Source organism: Eleutherodactylus coqui, chromosome 13 (genome assembly GCF_035609145.1).
Source record: "Eleutherodactylus coqui strain aEleCoq1 chromosome 13, aEleCoq1.hap1, whole genome shotgun sequence".
In the NCBI taxonomy this organism is placed as follows: Eukaryota; Metazoa; Chordata; class Amphibia; order Anura; family Eleutherodactylidae; genus Eleutherodactylus; species Eleutherodactylus coqui.
This window is the reverse complement of record NC_089849.1, coordinates 88,978,534-88,987,708: the sequence shown is the minus strand read 5'-3', so window position 1 is coordinate 88,987,708 and position 9,175 is coordinate 88,978,534. Positions and strand designations below refer to the sequence as shown.

General features: G+C 45.2%; 1 non-coding gene across 1 annotated transcript; it reads left to right on the top strand.

The window, feature by feature from the left end:
• The first annotated feature begins 355 nt into the window (after window positions 1-355).
• LOC136588848 (U6 spliceosomal RNA) lies at window positions 356-462 on the top strand. Its single transcript, XR_010787655.1, has one exon. It is a non-coding gene; the product is annotated as a U6 spliceosomal RNA (small nuclear RNA).
• The last annotated feature ends 8,713 nt before the right edge of the window (window positions 463-9,175 follow it).

Below are 9,175 nucleotides of genomic sequence, written 5' to 3'. Positions count from 1 at the left end.
CCAGTGGTGCAGCAGTGAGCAGCTGCTCTCCTGATGGAAGCAGAACGCTGCAGTCATCCGCAGTACATTCCACACCAGCTGCGCCTTCTGTGGTACAAGGTCCGTATTCCGAGACCAGCATTCTTCCCAGCATGCACTGCGGCTTGTTCTCATTTGCATATAACATTGTCACAAAATGCTCTTCAGTTTGGCCAAAATACTCTATATTAATGGGTTTTATTATTACAGGCATGACATATTAGGTAAAATATCACAGCAGGATACATTATTTTTAATTTATAAAAGTAATCTCTCCACAATGTAAGAACTTCTCTCCCGCGGGACCATAAATACCGCCGGGGCTGTCTGCAGTATCGTGCTTGCTTCGGCAGCACATATACTAAAATTGGAACGATACAGAGAAGATTAGCATGGCCCCTGCGCAAGGATGACACGCAAATTCGTGAGGCGTTCCATATTTTTGCACCGATTCTTCAATTAGAATTTTAAAAAAAATTCTAACATAACGTTTTTTTCTCCTTATAGGTTTTAACTTGGAGTAATAATAATAATTGTCTCACGGTGCCACCACTAAAAGGTGTATTTTTTGTGCCATGTGACTACAGGCATACAGCAAATGTACCCGAGGCGCCATAACCACGTACAGTGTAACCCCCCCCAGAAGTTGTGGGATGACACTTTTGTCTGTGTGATTGTAACGTTGTTATAAGTGAGTGATTACAATATCGGAGTAAAAGGATCATTTAGGCGACTTTCACACGGGCGACCCCCTATTTTGTGTCTGCAATATTTGGTTGCCAGCAATGCTTTTTTTTTAGAATAATCTCCCATCGCAGTGCTGACGGCCACAATAAAATTGCGCGATAAAAAATGTACAATTTTTTATTGCGAAAATGAATAGGACTTTCCATTATCAAAATTGCATCGCAACACAATCTTGTTGCATTGCGAGGCGATAAAAAGGAGCGGCTCCATAGCGAAACCTGGGAGATAAAAAGAATCGCACATCGCAGAAAGATAGAGCAGCCGTTATTTTTTGTTCTCTCAACATCACATCAGTGAAAACATCACAGATGGGAAGGAAACCGTTGGTTTCATAATCTGCTTTTTTACTGACTATCGCATCAGGCGAAAATCGCACGATTTTCTTGCCGGTGTGAAACCACCCTTAGGGCGAGCACCCACTGGCGTTTTTTTACCTGCGTTTTGCGTTTTGCGTTTTGCGTTTTTCCTGCACAGGCATAGAGATAACATGTGTTCCTGTCCACTGGCGTTTTTTTTGCGTTGCGTTTGCGTTTTTAACATAGGAGCTGTCAGTTGCATATGTGTCCTTATTTTTCTCCATGGAAATTAATGGAAAAGCCGCGAAAACGCCGCGAAAACGCCGCGAAAAACGCAGCGGAAAGCGGGCGGAAAAACCGCGGGAAACGCGGCGAAAACGCTGCGTTTTTTTCCCGCGGGAAACGCAAACGCCAGTGGGTGCTCGCCCTTATTGCGGAAAACTGATGCCTTGTACGAAGACTCCAGTACCCTGTTGTACCGCCTCTAGCTTAGATACAAGATGTGATACAGGCGGGCATGGAGGCTCTAGTACCCTGTTGTACCGCCTCTAGCTTAGATACAAGATGTTATACAGGCGGGCATGGAGGCTCTAGTACCCTGTTGTACCGCCTCTAGCTTAGATACAAGATGTGATACAGGCGGGCATGGAGGCTCTAGTACCCTGTTGTACCGCCTCTAGCTTAGATACAAGATGTGATACAGGCGGGCATGGAGGCTCTAGTACCCTGTTGTACCGCCTCTAGCTTAGATACAAGATGTGATACAGGCAGGCATGGAGGCTCTAGTACCCTGTTGTACCGCCTCTAGCTTGGATGCAAGATGTGATACAGGCGGGCATGGAGGCTCTAGTACCCTGTTGTACCGCCTCTAGCTTAGATACAAGATGTGATACAGGCGGGCATGGAGGCTCTAGTACCCTGTTGTACCGCCTCTAGCTTAGATACAAGATGTGATACAGACAGGCATGGAGGCTCTAGTACCCTGTTGTACCGCCTCTAGCTTGGATACAAGATGTGATACGGGCGGGCATGGAGGCTCTAGTACCCTGTTGTATCGCCTCTAGCTTGGATACAAGATGTGATACGGGCGGGTATGGAGGCTCTAGTACCCTGTTGTACCGCCTCTAGCTTGGATACCAGATGTGATACGGGTGGGCATGGAGGCTCTAGTACCCTGTTGCACTGCCTCTAGTTTGTATACCAGATGTGATACTGGCGGGCATGGCGGCATACAGGTTCTGTATGGTATCCTGTGGCATATGGCTCCACATTTGCTATGTAACTGAACCTTTAGATCATGCAAAGTTGTAGGTTGTGAAAGTTGGTCTCCCAGATGGTCCCATACATGTTATCTTGGTGATAAATTTGACCTGGCAGCCATAGACGTGTGACAATGTTGTGGGGGCTTCCTGTGACCCCCTTGTGTGTGCGGCTGAGCATTATCCTGCTGCCTTTTGGAAGCCGCCACGAAAGGAACACATGTGGCTTCAGGATGTCCTGAACATATTGCTGAGCTGTCATTGTACCTCGTTCCACTACTAGGGGGGACCAACTGTCGTATGCGATGGCCCCCCAGACCATCACACCAGCAGGGGGCAGTGTGCCGCGCCACAGCAAAGGCAGGATTGAGGCGCTCACCCCTAGATCTCCAGAACCTGTCGGCCTTGTGTGCCCTCATGCATCTAGTGGTCCCAACGCCTCCTAACAGTCTTGCAGGACGGCCCAGTGATGGGCAATTCATCGATACGACCATCCAGCTTCTCACATCTGAAGCGCCCCTCTCAGACTCTGGTAACGGGGTGAAATCACTACTGTGTGTCACTACTTCTCCGTCTTTCTGGATTATCACACTCCAGATTAAAGGATATATATGTTGTGATTGTATCTATTCGGTGTTGAGTGAATTATCAGAGGATCCTTGTTATTGTCCATTAGCAACAAAAGGACAAGATGAGATATCAGTAATGATGATACTGTTAGGAGTCCACGATCTCCTAGATCTAATAGTCACTTGGGTGAAGCCTAGGTCACAAAGATTTAAACTTTTCCACTGCAAGGAGACATATAATTTAATCAATTATACTGTATGGAAAGGGAAAACCCATGTCATCGTGTTATTTACTGAGTCACCGCTCCCGAGTCGTGTCACTGAGGCTTAAAAATAACTTTAAAATAGTCTATCCGATTACCTGCGTTCCGTGCCGCATAGTTCATGAAGTGCCACAGTATACATACACAGTACAATATGTACCACAAAATACATTATATTCACAATATAAGCATACAAACAACGCAAAAGCAGAAAATACAAGTTGTGAGCGCAAAATGCATTTTAAACTTCAATAGAGGAAAGTCGGCTTTGCTACATTAATGAGCATTTTGGACAACACTGGGACCTTCCAGCTTAACGCAGCAGTGGTCAGCAGTCTTGAATTAAGGCCCTTTTACACACAATGATTATCGTTCAAAATTCATTCAAAATCCATCATTTGAGCGATAATCGTTGCATGTAAATATGCCCTTCTTTCACTTTTCTGCCGAATGATGATTTTATGTTTTACATGGTTCGGCAGAAGAGCTGATAGTAGGAACTTCATGCTGTGCTCTGCCCGGGGAGCGCTGATAACATTGTCTCACCAGCTGCAGAACAAAGGGAATGTATTCAGAGAACAGACCACCCACTGTTCCCTGAATACAGCTCCCTGCAGCTCACATGCTATTAATTGGTACTGATAAGAATTAGTACCAATTAGTAGTTTATGCAAAATGATCGCTCAAAAGCAATCTTTCATCTTTGTGTGTAAATGGGCCCTAAGACACAGGGGGAATTTATACGCAAGTTTACACTACAATTCTACTACTGAAAGGTCAAGGTAGCAATATCAAAGTCACAGATCGATTATAGTAGCATATAAATATAGCACACCTTTTTTTGCCTTCCTCTGGATCAACATTGGGGGGGGGGGGAGGTAATAAGCTGAACTGGATGGACATGTCTTTTTTCGGCCCTACATACTATGCTACCTTGAAGAGTTCTGTACATATCGTCATGCTTCTGCTTCTCCCAATTGCACACCAGGCACACTTGGATAGATGCCGAAGGCCACTGCGTTTGTGTGGCTCATGACAATACGGGTGAACATGCCGTATGTTTCTCATGGATGAAGTAGTCAGGGTGCTCACTATAATCCTGTTATTAAAGGACCAATGTACATAGCTGGTGCAGAGTAGATAGATGTAGATATGCTGTCCATTGGGCCTACTTTAGAAGTGAGGGTCTATTTTCAGTTTGCCATGGGTTACTAACTCCTTACTTTACTCACATTGTGCTTTCTCAGACCCAAGTGTCACAAAAAAGCATAATAGAAAAAAGTGAACAAGAAAGTGGTCTATTGCAAGCCCGCTCCAAAATAAGAATGTCCATTGACGTATTTCCAAACCCTTTAAGCAGGAAGGCCCGCAAGGGTTGGGGACAAGTGGCCTTTCTTTACTGAATTTGTAATTTTGTCATAGTAGGTGTGACCAAAATAGCCCAAATTCTTTAGGTGTGACCAAATTAGCCAAAAATGTCTTAACTTGTGCCTAGGTCCCTTCTATAATGTGTGGGGATGGGCAGCACAAAAAGTGTTCCCCACTGAGCACAATTGTTGCTTACTAACAAAGAGTACAAGAGGGTCCTGGACGCCTTTCTCGGATGTTACAATATTACATGTTATATCACTAATTACTTCTGAAGGGTTGATGATCCGGGGATTATTCCAATTGCCAGATTGGAATCGGGTAGGAAATTTTTTTTCCCTTAAATGGAGAAAATTAGCTTCTACATCATTGGGTTTTTATTTCCTTCCTCTGCATCAACATGGGTGCTTAAACAGATCGCGGCACGTTCTATCATGCGGCGTGCCCTCGCATTGCAGCACCCATTATTTTCAATAGGGCCAGCGGCAGCATCTCACCGCGTACTAGGTGCATGCGATGTGAGATCTCCCATTGAAAACAATGGGAGAAGCTCCGCGATCCCCCCGCTGCGGCACTTACAGGACTGAGTTCCACTGTAGATCTGGGTTATTAGTCAGTCTTTATAACGTCATTTAATGATTTCAATAAAATGAAAATTAAAAAAAAAGTTTCATATTTTCACCGTAGACTTTACTCCCCCACCAACATAAAATGTAAAACACCCATGAAACTTCATATGTTCAAATAATCTATTCTCGTTCCCATGATATTTTTAGCTCCTGAGCTATATATATATATATATATATATATATATGTATCTTCTTTTATCAGTTGCTGAGGTTGTAGAACAAGTTATGCCTTCCCTTATGTTTAATATGTAAGTACATGCTGTAATATATGTGGGTGGAACGCATTGATAGGGATGATCATGTTTTGTTTTGGCACAAGGTCTATTTTTGTCCTTTCTCCTCATTAATCTTCTGGAAGTGGTTATACAATTAAAAAAAACTAACTTCATAAACCCTAATAGGGAATTCTACGTTATTACAGGGGATTCCTTATTCAGGATTCTCATCTCTTGCTACTGGAGATGAGCGAGCATACTCGGTAAGGCGATATACTCGAGAGAGTGTCGACTTTTTCGAGTACCTGCTGGCTCGTCCCTGAAGATTCGGGGGGGGGGGGAGCGGGGGGTTGCGGAGAGGATCGGGAGAGAGAGAGGGATCTCTCTCACTCTCCTCCCCGCTCTCCCTCGCTGCCCCGCGCCGCCCCCGCGGCAGGTACTCGGAAAAGGCGGAATGGAAAAGATGGAATTCCTATAGGTGAGTAATCCCCAGGTTGCCACACACTCAAGAAAGATGTCCAGGCCCCTCTTATACTCCTTTATCGAGTTCCCCATCACCACGTCCTCAGGCAGAGAGTTCCACGGTCTCACTGTTCTTACAGTAAAGAACACCTTTCTACGTCGGTGTAGAAACCTTCTTTCCTCTAGATGCAGAGGGCGCCCCCCTAAGACTGTTATTACTGTTTGAATTAAGAAGGTTCATCTGTTATTGAAATGGCTTATTGGCCTGAATATGTGGCTTTCTCACTGACCCTCCAATGTAGCCAGTGCAGCCGGGCCCTTTTTTTCATGCTACTACCGGGCATATATGTACAACGCTGTGAGTCTCCCACAGCATTGTATGCTCTGTCGGACTTGAATGGGCTGCAATTGGCGCTGTACATGCCCGGGAATCTGACGCCATGGACATGCCAAGTGCTATTTTTTATTTATATTTTTCAAATTTGCCACTCTGTTCAAAATTGGGATGCGTATAGAAACGCTGTTCCTTCACAATGTATACGTATGGACAGCCTTTCATACGCAGCCCATTCAAGAGCAGTGTATGATACGTGGAGAAATAGAGCATACTGTGATTTATTTCTCCTGCATATCGATGAGCAGTGTCCACACGCCGGTGTGAATGGAAGAGTGAAAGTTCATTGACTTTCATTTTCTCCATTCACCGTGTTTTACGCATGGGATATACGTGTGCGTAATACGCGGTAACAATACGCCAGTGTGAATAAACCCTAAGCCAGTGTGGGTAGCATCCAGTCGTGACGAGTACGCAGCCCTCCTGCTTGTTTAGGAGCTCCAAAGGAGAGCTAAAGACTGTTGGCCCTTTGAGTTTGTGACAACAGTTTCCCCTACTAATGGCCCCGCTACAATATAAGTAGTATATAACAGCATCACATTTCATCCTGCCGTCCCCAATGTATGTGGCTATAAACTTAAAGATGGTACAACTAAAGCCCCATTTACACGCAAAGATGATCGTTCTAAATTCGTTCAAAAGATAGGGGGAATGACAGTTTGAGCGATCATTTTACATAAGCTGCTAAAGGGCACTAATCCCCATTAGCAGTTTATTACCTTCATTTGCATGTAAATGAGCCTCCCCGAGCTGTATGCAGAGAACAGCAGGTGGTCTGTTATCTACATACAGCCCCGTTGTTCTGCCGCGGGACTGCAGCTGAATACAATGTTATCAGCGCTCCCGTGGAGAATAACATTGTGCGGTCCCTGCTACCAGCTCTCCGGCCAAACAATGGATTTTAAACTCAACAAAAAATCAGCATTCGGACAAAATAGCAAATGATGGTAGCATTCATACGCAATGATTATCGCCCAAAATACATCGCTTGAGCGTAGTTTGAGCAATAATTGTTTCCGTGTAAATGGGGCTTAACTCTATATGAGTCACAGTGTCCAAGGCAGTCTGGTGCCAATTCAATTACTGAGACAGGAATTGTGTTCACTGGGCTTGAACCCTGGACTTCTCAGATTTGAGAGGGCAAGCACTGGACTTAATAAACCCACAGTTTCCTGTTCCGTTATCTTGATTATTTTGTTAGTCTGATTATTTTATTACTTCATTGCACTCATAAACTTGGGACTTTGTATCTGCAGTCTGGGCCCGTTGTATGTGGAACTCAAAACCCTGAGTTTTAGATGCTAGTCTGCATGTGTTTCCGGAGTTATGCATCTGGGTGTGTTTCTATCCCCCCAATTCAAAGTTTAAATCTTGTATCCCAGTATCTTGTACCTTGAATCTTGTGTATCCCGAGGCTGGGAGAAAGAATCATGAACCTTGTCCCAAACCTTGGAAGCCTATGCCTGGTGTCCTGAATGTGAGCCATGCTGCAATCTCTGCTCTGTCATTGCTTACCCCACCGTGTGCCATTGTACTCACCCCATGATGTGCCATTGTACTCACCCCATGATGTGCCATTGTACTTACCCCATGGTGTGCCATTGTACTCACCCCATGATGTGTTATTGTACTTACCCCATGGTGTGCCATTGTACTCACCCCATGATGTGCCATAGTACTTACCCCATGGTGTGCCATAGTACTTACCCCATGGTGTGCCATAGTACTTACCCCATGATGTGCTATAGTACTTACCCCATGATGTGCCATAGTACTTACCCCATGATGTGCCATAGTACTTACCCCATGATGTGCCATAGTACTTACCCCATGATGTGCCATAGTACTTACCCCATGATGTGCCATAGTACTTACCCCATGATGTGCCATAGTACTTACCCCATGATGTGCCATAGTACTTACCCCATGATGTGCCATTGTACTTACCCCATGATGTGCCATTGTACTTACCCCATGATGTGCCATTGTACTCACCCCAAGATGTCTTGTGCTACAGAACTTTATGTATATTTTTAAATTGCATTTCAGTTTTATTGTTTGTGCTATGACTTGTTTTTGCAATGATTTATACTACAGATGAAGCTGTTATTTGCTTTGTCTCTTGGACTTCGGACCCGCAATCTACAGAATTACATACAGATACCCACCATATACATGAATCCTTCAGCCCTGGGGGTACCGGGACCGGGTCCTCAGAGAGCTCTGTTCATCATGGCACTGGTACCGATCCCCTCACTGTCCCAAATAAACTCCAACCATTGTTGCGCTGGATCCACCAACCGATGCCAATTCCCAAAAGAGTGCGGTTTAATGTCAAACCGGTCTTATTATTATACTGTCGTTGTTTTATCACATTGTACCCTTCTTGGGCCCTGAAAGCTATTCCCACAATGGACATTTAGCTCTATCCACAGGACAGCTGATAACTGGCTGATTGCTGGGGAGCCACTGCTGGTTTTTGCTGTGCAACTGCAGTGAGGAGTTTGAATAGAATGGCGGTCAAGCAAGTGCCGCACCATTCAAAGACTATGGGACTGACTGAGACAGCAGAAGACTGCCCTCTGCAGTGTCCATCAGACCCATAGACATGTAATGGAGCAGTACTGTGCATGCTCCAGCCGCATACACATGTAATGGAGCAGTACTGCGCATGCTCCAGCCCCATAGACATTTAAGAGAGCAGTACTGTGTATGCTCAACTGACACTGGATTCAAACTGCTTAAAGGGGTTGTCCCGCGCCGAAACGTTTTTTTTTTTTTTTCAACCCCCCCCCCCCCCCCCCCCCCGGTCGGCGCGAGACAACCCCGATGCAGGGAGGTAAAGAAAGCTTACCGGAGCGCTTACCTTAATCCCCGCGCTCCGGTGACTTCAATACTTACCGCTGAAGATGGCCGCCGGGATCCTCTGTCTCCGTGGACCGCAGCTCTTCTGTG